General features: G+C 40.6%; 1 non-coding gene across 1 annotated transcript; it reads right to left on the reverse strand.

Annotated features, from left to right (window-relative positions):
* Positions 1 to 11,176: 11,176 nt before the first annotated feature.
* trnal-caa (transfer RNA leucine (anticodon CAA)) lies at positions 11,177 to 11,289 on the reverse strand. Its single transcript has 2 exons — positions 11,252 to 11,289; positions 11,177 to 11,222 (listed from the first exon to the last, which is right to left on the reverse strand). It is a non-coding gene; the product is annotated as a tRNA-Leu (tRNA).
* Positions 11,290 to 11,659: the final 370 nt, after the last annotated feature.

The following is an 11,659-nucleotide window of genomic DNA, read 5'->3' on the forward strand; positions in this document are numbered from 1 at the left end:
TGAGAATAGGGTAACAATCCCAGATCACTCAGGTGCTCCAGATGACCACTCAGCCGAGGGTCAGGCATGCTCCACCGCTGCACCGCCCCCTGCAGGGTTCCTAGAGCACAGGCATGAACAAATCGAAAAAACAGATGCCCTGGAAACGGAGGAGCAGCATCAGCCGCTGCGTCAGATCCCCCCAGATTTCCAGGATGTTGGTGCCCAAGATGCCACAGGGCATACTGAGAAAGACACCATGTACATGCTGCGCCAGCTTAGAAAGGCAACAGTCACACAGAAGGAGATGACTGGGATCAGCCACCCGAAAAGACTTTTGGGAGGACTGATTGCTGCCACCACTGTTATGCATTTGCTATTTCTGGTAGGTTTGTGTGCTACTGGCACTCTCACCCTGACTGCCCCAAGAAGGCAGGGGTCAGAGATGCCAGAGGGTAGTGACAGACTGTATCGACAGCAGCAAAAGTTGGAAAGCTTAGGGAAAACCCTACAGGCAATTTCCTATGCAACAGGGTTAAATCTTATTCCCCAACCAGTGGACATGATTGTTGGTGTTATACAGTGGGTTTATGCTTGTGTGCAACAGGCCAGAATGTTGACACAAGACCTGTTAAGGGAGTTTAGTGCCACTGTAGCCAGTCTAGCCATGGCACAATTCCCAACCCACTTGATTCCACTCTTCTCAGTAGAGGAGTATGTGACATTAACCCCATCGCTCATAGCTCACCCAGAAGGCAAACCAAGATTGAATTCGGTTCCAAATCTTGAGATGGGTATGGCTACCAAAACTATCCATTGGCTGTGTCTAAACGATTCACCAATGAAGGGTGTAAAGCTACTAATGGGCAGAGGGAGGTTAATGAACCCCATGAAGAGCAGGTGGGAAGTAAATGGCTGGTCAGCACACCACATTTAACTGACACTATGACTTGTGACGGGCATGATACAGCTACCACAATGCAGCTATCTAACCAATAGTTTTCCTGTAAGTTCCCGAGGAGGCCATAGTACAGCATGGTAACTTAACACTGTACGGTCTGGAACCAGACAATATAAGACCAAACTTGAGGTCTAAGATGCCTTCAGGTGCCACACTATTCAATTGGATAGAAATCCAAGAAACAGTAAACCCTGAAGAGGTACAGGTAGTTAGTTTGCTTTAATGGAACAAACCTCCAAACCACCCTAGCAGATACCCAACACAGGTGTTGTGGTTTATCGGGGGCTGGGAACAGGAACTGTTGTTATTGTAACACTACTGCCAGGTAGCTGGATCATGACTGACAGTGTACTCTGAATGATGTACTCTCACATCAAGATGTACTCTGGGTAGCATGAATGAGTCAAAGGTAGCATGTCAAAAGAAAGGAAGTGACTTCTCCCCAAATATCTACCACAGAGGTATCAGATATTGACAGTGAACTTCCTGATGTGTAATTCCTAGACTGAGATAATGTCTCCTACCGTGTTTATACATACTCCAGATGTTATTCATCCTGTTTGTATCCAATGCTGGTTCCGGTATGAATTCTCGAGGAGTAATGTAGACATTTAAGATTAATGTTCTAATGGCAAGGGACATCACTTAACTCTGTTTTGTTTTGAAGGCAACAACGCCTCAGGACCTCGTGACCTTCAAAAAGGGGGGATATGTAGCGGCGAGGCTTAATAATAATGCAGAATTAAGTGTTTCTGAGCTTCCCAAATGAGGCCCCATTTCTCTGTTCATCTCTGTGGTGCAGCCACAGAGAAACTATTCATGCAAGATGTTTTCTTTTGATAAGGACAGCTCCCACAGGGGGATGCACTAAGCTAAGCCTGGCTATCATGATCAATGGTCATCCATTGGTGCCTATCTGTCTAGGGAGTGCCAGTTGGACATCTGGACTGCATTACTAAGTGTCAGGACTAAGTGACTCATATCTCACCTTAATCAACCAATCAGGGACTGGTAGGGCCGAGTAACCCACGTGGGACTCTGATGCCCATGGAACTTTCAGCCAATCAATGAGCTGAAGTTCCTCCAGGTAAAAACAGGCAACACAGAGAGCCTGGAGTTTTCAGATTCAGATTCAACAAGATTCTGTGAGAATTCCAGGGCAGGACGGCCCAGGAGCAGAAGGCTCCCAACGGCAGGACATTCTCGCAGCGCACCTCCTGACCATCCTGAGACTCAGCCCGGACAACCACAGAACGGCCAGTGTGTCCGAGTGCCAGAACTTTCCTTTGTTCTAAGAGTCTAGAGTTGAGGTTGCCAGAGAGTAACCAGCAGCAGGCCTCGTGAACAGGTCGGAACTGTGGACAGCTGAATTACTATTCAGAACTAGCTCTTCATCAGGAACGAACCGGTCCTCTTCCTGACTTGCTGGGACCCACAGTCATCTTTTCTCCTGTGCACAAACTTTGCTAGTTAAAGCCAACAATGAGCATCAGCAGCGCACCGTCGCAAGCCGCACAGCACAGCCTGGCACCGAGCCAGAGAGCGCGGATTGGACAGCAACAGCCTGCAACTGTTTCTTTGAGTCCGCAGGAGATCTGAATCCCCAGAGATTGGATGAGTATTCAACTTCAATGCATTACAGCTCGAGAATTCAATTGTTATCCCAACCAGTTGATATCAATTTAATTCCTAAGAGTTATGTACTTGTTTGAGTATCTAATGTAGAAGTTGTAACCAAGTTCACTTTACGAAACGGTCTTAATGAATGATATACTGAACGTATGTCCTCTTGATATGTGTAACACTTTGTAACTGATTGAATATATATCTTTTGTATTCTGATAACCCTCTCGATAAGATCTGTTAGGTTTATATGCATATTCTATGTATTAATAAATGTATCCTTGTGTATTAGTACCTGTGTGTGCGCGTTGTTTGAGTTATGTCGCATGGTTGGATTCTAAAGCCATCAAAAGAATCAACTTTGTGATTTACTGCTACAATTAATAGTTGTCTCAGTAAATGCCCAAACCCTACAGAACTGGTGCCTTCAGAGAGCCACTATGATTACCTATTTGGCGTCCCTAAACCGGTTTTCTCTACACCTTTCACATGCTCATAAAAGAGATTGATTTAGGAACCTAAACATATTACCGTATGCAAACTGTACTGTATACAGTATGTATATGTATATTTAATGTCTTAACTGTGCCCTTTAAGTATTGAATATTTATATGGAATTTTACCACTGAAGGGAAATCTTAGTGCCTGAGCATAAAAAGAATAGGAGCATACTGCAACGCGTGTGAAGGCCATAAACTATATTAATTTTGGAACTTAAACATACAGTATATGGCTGGTTTCGGTACTTTAAAGAAAACATACACACCAGTATTCCATTTCTCCCTAAACATTTTAAGCATCGAAGTCTTTAACTAACGTGATACCGGAGTCAACAAGCATACTTTTAGAATTCAATTAAAAGGGAATATAATATGGAATCGCGTATCTCAAGAAATTAATAACGATATGATTATAGTCGTGTACTGCGACAGGGCTGTGTAGGGCTGTTTCGCCTCTCTCTTCATGCGACTTCCTTTGTAGCCCACTGGTCTACGTGCCCGATGACCAACTCACGGGTTGTGTGTTCAAATCCAGCTGGTGCTGGACTTTTCTTTTAACAAACATTTCTTTGAAAAAATAGAATAGCAATATTATGGACAATCAATTGACTTTTATATTTCAAAATATCACAACATGATCGATTCTAAGTCATTTTTGATAACAATGAATAGTCACCTTCTTCCCTTCTGACAACGGTCCCTGCTTCTGCTTCCTGCTTCTATTGTGTGTGTGTGTAATAGAGTAAATTTTTATAGAGAAATGGAGGCTGGAGAGTATGCGTTACAATATAAACATTTATATTTATTTAAATCGTGTTTTGATTTAAATCGCAAACGCATGTTTAATTATATGTGTTTTTTTAATCATAATCAGGCTAATGCAACATAAATTGATACAGTATCTTTGTCTTCTAAGTATCTTAATAAACTTTCAGCATAGCTTTCTACCCATTTAGATTTATTTTTCTTGGGATTTTGGGATCAAACGTGGAAGGATTAGATTGTAATCGTTTTTATTTTTCAAATACGTTTTAGAAAAGTGTAATCTATACCTGCCCAGACTGTACGCCTTCCTAAACTCCACCCTGACCACTTTCACTCCTGTCCTGCTCTTCCCCGCGCACCCCAGCCGGGCGCTCTTCGGCCTCTGCCCGGGACGAATGTATATTTTGATCTTTACACCTGGCGTGGCACCGAGGGAGCGTCTGCATTTATAACTTAGTTCTTAAAATTAGTCAAGCAATATGAAGCATCTCCTTTTACTTTTAAGTCCCTTAAATACATTGAGCACAGCTTTCTCACCACTTAAGATTACTTTTTGATACCATCCTTACACAAAGCAGGAACTTTCCGATGACATACAGTACAAGTGGAAAGATTACAGATTTTAATCGTCTTTAATTTTGTTACGTTATACGTTTTAGGAACATTTCATCTAAACAAACACCACAAAACTATTCTCGATTGTATTTCTGAATGTTATGTTACATCTACAGTAGTTCACTGCTTTAAATACATCGAATTAAGAAAGTTAGATGTAGCACTTTAGATCTTTTTTTCTGAACCAGGGAAAATCTGATCATGTTTCTCTATAACAATAATAAAAAACATTATTTTACATATCACCTTTAAAAGTGGCATCTTAAAGCAAAAAAGAAGATGGGGAAAAACAGTTAAAAGGGACCAAAGTAAATACCAGACAAACGCAAACGCGTTTTTAATAGAAATGCTTTTATTCATTCAGCAGAGAGTGAGAGGGACATCCAGCAGAGAGAGACACACACACAGGTTTTCATTGACAAACGTAATTGTTTTTATACATTCCTCTTGTCTAACAGGAATGTTTTGTTTGTGCACAGACTGTTAGACGAGAGGAAAAGAGCACCTCCTTCTACGAAGCATTTCGTTGATCCGATCACGAATTATTTTCCAGTCGCACAAAGTAAGGGTTGAGAATCTCCGATTCACCATGCTACTAATGGTTTCCCGGAGATTGCAAGGCAAGGCACTTTTGCCTCTGGACCCATCAAAATTTACAGACGTGGTCCACCCCCAGTAAATTTCAAAAGTCACAAGATTTCGAAACATGAGGGTGGCGTAGCGGTCGGCTCTTGTTTTCCAGTCTATGCCGATGCACTGCAAGTACAACCCTCCTTCCATCTCCTGAGTGATGGGTAGCAGTTGGACATCTGGGAGAATTATTTTTCCCACTGGCGTCTGTGACTTCTGCTGTGCTTCCTGGGGGGAGATAGATGACGGGGACAGCATCAACCAATTCCCATGCGGTGGTGAACGGAGAGGCCGGGATGGAGTGTACTGAGGCGGTGTGTGCTCTGCGGGGGGCAGAGCTTCCGCCAGGAATTGCAACCTGCGCGGCGGGGAGAGGCACTTTTCGAGAGACAGCTGCTCAACTGTTTGACTGCTGGAACATACTGTCTCCTTCCTCTGCATTTTCAGGAGTGTCTCTAGCCTCCCAGTCCTCCCCAGTAATGCATCGTACTGCTCCCGCTGCTGCCGAATTGTCTCCACACAGGTGCTGCTTCTACAGGTTGGCACCCTGGCCAGTGGCCGAGAGCAGAGACCCACGGCCTGTGGCAAAATAACATAATTCATGTAAGAAATAAAGTCACAGAGTAGTATTCATCAGTCGCGGAACAGAAGTCAAAATAAACTTTTCTTTTTTTCCGTCTTACCGCTTTCTTTTTTACTGTCCTGGTGGTAGATCGTTTCGCCCGTGCGGTGTTTTCTTGAAGAACAGGCTACAAAGAAATAATTATAATTGAATTTAAAATTCAAAACGGCAATAATACCTTGTAATATACGCTGTAATAACGTATTTCAGATGAAGTCTGCTGTATTTGCTTACCCTTCGCTCTTTGGAAGCTGGGGCGGCAGAAGCACCCCGTCTCTTCCCGTAAAAGGTCTTGGTCTCCATACTGTACTGTGGTCGCTGTAGTGCAGGTTCGCAGTTTTTTTTGTGATGGGAGCTCACCCAATCCCTTTGTGTATTTATTCTATATTCACATGTACGGCTAGAATGTTCATTGTCTTCCAATGAAAGGCGGGTGCCTCTTGCCGAAGTCGGGAGACATTAGAGGCTTGCCACACCCGGACTGTTAAACCAACGCATTAGCACTTCAAACCCCATTGAGGAGCCGGGCGCAATAATTGTTTTGTCCCTTGATTTACTGATCTGCATTAATTATGGAAATCGAGTTCCTGCTCTTTGCAGACGACCTGGTCCCTCTGTCGCCCATAGAACAGAGGCTGCGCCAGAACCTGGCGCTGCTGGAGCACTACTGTCAGACCTGGGCGCCGACAGTCAATCTGGACAAGACCAGAGTTATGGTTTTCCAGAAAAAAAGCCAGACCTCAGGGAAACAGGTACAAATTCACACTTAACAACACATTAACACCAAACAACATTTGTATTATATTCCCTATTAATCAAACTCTACTCTACACAGAGAGGGGCTTGTCCCCTCCTCCCGCCCCTCTCTGTGTACAGTAGAGCCTCCTGTCCAGCCAGCACATGTCCACAGACATTCACAACAGCGACATATCATAAAACGTTTGCACATATAGTTAAATTATTAGTTGTTTTTCAGGAAGTTAAAAAAAAAACACTTGAAATACTTATCCAGTCTCTCGAAATAAAGGTATTTTTCAAGCAATGCAACAAACGTCTGGCAATGTGTTTTTTTTAATCCAACATTGACAGCCACATCTTAAATCTTGCCAGTCAGCTCTTTTTTCTCTATTTGAATTGTGGCTTACACTTCGCACGACTTTAAAAGCTAGAAAGACAGGTTTCAATTCACATTAGCTGGCGAGCCTTGTTAACAAAAAAACAGACAATACACAGGGAGGGGGAGGTCAAGCCAGAGAGAGAGTTTTTTACCCTCTGTCTAAAAACCCAAATAACCCGGGGCTGAGACTCTGGGGGGATCATTGCGTTCTTTTTTCTTTTTTTCAGCATGGAATAAACCTGTTACTTGATTCATATGGATGCCTGGTTCCGCCGGGGATTCAAAACATTTTTTATTTTTTTTTAATCGGGTATCAAAGGGAATAGCAGTATAACCCTGTTCATGCACAAACAGTGGCATGTTACATTATTGATTTGGGTGTCTCCTCTTGCCAGAAAGCTCTAAATTGCATTTTGAGCGTGGTTTTTGACTTTTTTTAAATTGCATTTTGAATGCGGACAGCACATACAAGGGTTAATTGCACAATGAACTGCGCCAAGAAATTTAAAATATTCTTCTTTAGGTGTGATACAGTCTTTTAATACAGTCTTTGCTGTGCTCTTGAGGGTCCTTGTGGTATTTCGAGCTTTGGTTGAATGATAATTGTCGGAGTTTAAAGTGTCGCAGTTTATTTATGGGTTGCAATTTAGAAAAAGTCAAAAACCCGCACTCAAAATGCAATTTAGAGCTTTGAATCAATTTGAATCCCTGGTGGAACACATTCCATAAGAATCAGCGCTTTTAAAGGTGGCTTCTCAAAACGCTTTACAGGATAAAAACAACAAGAACAGCAACAACAACAATATTGTATTTCATTGCAAACCAAGTAATAACTTAACTATATGTGCAAACGTTTCATATGTCGCTGTTGTGAATGTCTGTGGAGTGTACTGTATCTTATTTGCCTTACGTCCTGGTTATCTCACTCGCCCTCCCCCCCCTCTCTCCCTCAATTCAATTCAATTCAAGGTGTTTTATTAGCATGACAGATGGGTACAATCAGTGTCGGGTATTTACTTTGCTTTAAAATTCCACTTTTAAAGGTGATATATAAAATTTTAACTAAAATAAATCAATGAAATCGCTTTAACATTCGATTAGAAGACAATGAATGTATTCTAGCCCTAAATGAATTAATAGCAAACATGGTTTATGTAAAAGACATTTTTCCAAGAAAGTTTATAATAATACGATCTATAGTTGAAATCTGAGCCTAAATATAAAGAAAAAGCATTTTCAGAGAGCAATCACGCTGTGTTTATGTAGAAAAAGCGATTAGGTTTATGAGCAATCTAATTACCTATTTGCTTAAAACGCTATATAAAATAAAGTTTATTTAAAGATGAATGATAAGTGTCGCAGTTTAAATAATTTTTGTAGTAGGGCTTGGACAGATTCCAAGTGCATTTTTGCAATTTACGTTGCATTGTCCAATGTGCTGCTGTAATACAGTTTAGAATACAGTAAGTCTAAACTGTATCAGCTTTATTTATGGGTTGCAATTTAGAAAAAGTCATAAACCGCACTCAAAATGCAATTTAGAGCTTTCTGGCATGAGGAGACACCCAAATTAATAATGTAACATGCCACTGTTTGTGCATGAACAAAGTTATACTGCAATTTCCCTTAGATACGCGATTAAAAAAAAATAATTTTTTGAATCCCCGGCGGAACACATTCCATAAGAATCAGCGCTTTTATACAGTATATTGCCTTTAAATACATATATTTAAACACGCATTTACAGTTTAAATCAAAACGCGATTCAAATCAATATAAATGTTTATTTTGTAACGTATAGGTGACTATTCATTGTTAATAAAAATACTTAAATTCGATCATGTTGTGATATTTAGAAATATAAATTTGTTTGGTGCGAGTGAGGTTTTATTTAATCTCTGACCAAGGGAAACGTTTCATTTTTTCAAAGAAATATTTGTTAAAAAATAAAGTCATAGTTACATGGGAATCAGGAAACTAACCCACAGCACCACCAGCACAGTCACATGCTGAGGGCTGAAAAAGCACTACAGAAAAATTATCAACAGACAATGTACAGATTTGATAAAGCTATAAAATAATGTAATTAGGCACAGAACAAGTTTACAGCACAGTACAATAATAAATGCTGACCATGACTTTAGAAGCATAAATTACCTTACACTCAATTTAAACACAGGCTGGCTTTAGCCCTCTAAGCTGGTTCATACAGAAATGTAGAGAACCAGGCTCAGAACACACAGCTTCATTAGCAAATACATATGCAGGACAACTGGAGAAGACGTTTTACAGTGGATGGATTTTTAGAAACATCCTATCAGTGACATCACTGAAGTCAACTCCTAGGTAACTCTCGTGTGGATAGTTTCACAAGAATCAGACAAAGGTTTAAGCATCGCTTGTTCTAGATAAAACTGCAAAAAAAAAAACAACAACCCATAATGTACTTCTTTGCGGCTCTGTTTGCCCAAATCATATATTCACAACGTGAAATTAGAAAATAATATTACGTAACCAAAATCCGCAATATGGAAACAGAACCTGTGCAATTGTTCACAGGTGATGTACTCGTAACATTTTTACAAGACGAACTACAACGTTTAAAAAATCTCTAATCAATCCACGGCGATATAGTTAAAGCAGAGTCCCCGCACAAAACGAAACTAAAACACCATGGGCATACCGTTTCGCGCTTCTTATCAGATGCTCAAAAGTAATTTGACCGTATGAAATGCATAATATAAACCTAGAAACATATACGTGAGCAGTATTTACGTAGTATCAGTGTCAAGACATACCTCTCAAATACTGTAAATCAAGTTAAAAATATCTCAAGACCGATTCTGGTCATAATGAAACCATGTTTCGTGTATGTTTTCTTTAAAGTACCGAGACCAGCCATATACTGTATGTTTATGTTCCAAAATTAATATTGTTTATGGCCTTCACACGCCTTACAGTATGCTCCTATTCTTTTTATGCTCAGCTATTAAGATTTCCCTTCAGTGGTAAAATTCCATATGAATATTCAATACTACAACGGGCACAGTAAAGACGTTTACAATAAATTTTTCTACGACAGACCAACAGACCAAGAGTGCCCCTGTCGGTCAACCAATCACGTACCGCGGTACCCCGCGTCATCTTGCGTCATATTCCGCCAAAATGCGCGACGCCGTAGCCAATTACCTCCGGTACGTGTCTGTACCTGGTACTTTGAATGGCTGCATCTGTATAAATTGAATTGTTCTATTTTTCAGGCTTGCATATCATATTTCAGTTAAACCTTTTCTTCTATAGTAATTTCATTTGATATTAAAATTAGTCCTGATTTAAGAATTTTATAATAAGTTTCAGTTTCAGTTTAATCATGCCCAGAAGCTACCAAAACTGGTAACGTTCACATAATGTGTAATGCAAAAGCAGCAGTTGGGGTGGGAAACAAAAGGCATTTCTTGGTATGAATCCTAAAACTTCATAGATGGCGTTCTAGGACTTCTCGCTTCAGATAAAGCTGTCAATACATCACAGATTTCTACTCAATCAATATAAGCAGTGTTATCACCACCGAACGCTTAATATAGATCCTGGCAATAATTCATGAGTTGTTTGTTAGAAAATTGTTTATGGTTTTTTTTAAACATATTTTCAATACCAGACAAAAAGTCGAAAGTTTCAATTTCATGCAACTGATGAAATCTCTCTTCGATGGAAGTTATAAGTACAGTACATCCAAAATACTGCGGAATCAATCAAATTTACATGTTTCTTGTGGATCCAGAAGATCATTTTGAGAATCAAAACATGCCTGTCTTTTCTTTTTTCAAGGACAAAGGAGTAGCAGCAGGAGTAGAAGTAATGGCAAGAACGTGTTTAGAGTTCAGCACTTCTCATTTCTAATGCAGAGCCATCGACTCAGAAAGCACCGCCCGCGATAAAAGAAATTGCAGAATTGGTCTGTTCATGCTGCCTACACGCTTTGAATTGCTGGCATTTTCTGCAAGCGTTCCTTTTTGAGGGTTCATGAAATTCCTCACATTTGAGCCAACACTAAAATATTTCATTCGGGGTCGCCTAATTCATAGTACAAACCGCATCTACAGGGGAATGCTGCACATGAAGCCGTTTGTTATTCTGTTGTGAGGTGTGAGGGGCGGAATGCAAATCCAGTTGGTGAATAGAAAATGAAACAGGAGTCACTTCTTGAGCAACGAATTCCAAAAAGTATGAAAACCTGTGCATTTTAACAGTGCAGAATACTCACAAATTTCACTGAATTGCTTGCTTTCTTCTGCTGCTTTTATATTTCAGTCATTCACTGTCAGCTAGCACTGGAACAATTCAAGAGAGGTAAAAATGGAAGCTGTCAGGAGTGGGATTTGAACCCACACCTCCATTTGGAGACCAGAACACCCGAGCCAGCTGGAAAGACATATGTCTTTGAATCTGGCGCCTTAGACTACTCGGCCACCCTGACAAGCAAGAGCAAGTGATGTGCTGAATGCACCAGTAGTTGACTAAACTGAGTTTCTTCCCTGAAATGATTTGCTTGCGAAGAGCCAATTTGCCTTGAATGGATCTTGGAAATCAAATATACGGATGGATTGTTATTCGGTTGTGAGTTTTGAGGGGCGTATTATAAATTGAGTTGGTGAAAAGGCACTTTTTGTTAGTCTGTCGGGAGGCTGCACAAGGTGTTTAGAGGGAGAACTTCTTAAAGGCAGGCTCCATAGGTAATGATCACATTTTCTTGCATGCTAATCAAAAGAAATATTAAGAAACTTTTCCCGATATCAGTTTTTTACAAAAGTAAAGGCACACGGCACATGTGTGCCACATCACGTCCG

Source organism: Lepisosteus oculatus, chromosome 14 (assembly GCF_040954835.1).
Source record: "Lepisosteus oculatus isolate fLepOcu1 chromosome 14, fLepOcu1.hap2, whole genome shotgun sequence".
In the NCBI taxonomy this organism is placed as follows: Eukaryota; Metazoa; Chordata; class Actinopteri; order Semionotiformes; family Lepisosteidae; genus Lepisosteus; species Lepisosteus oculatus.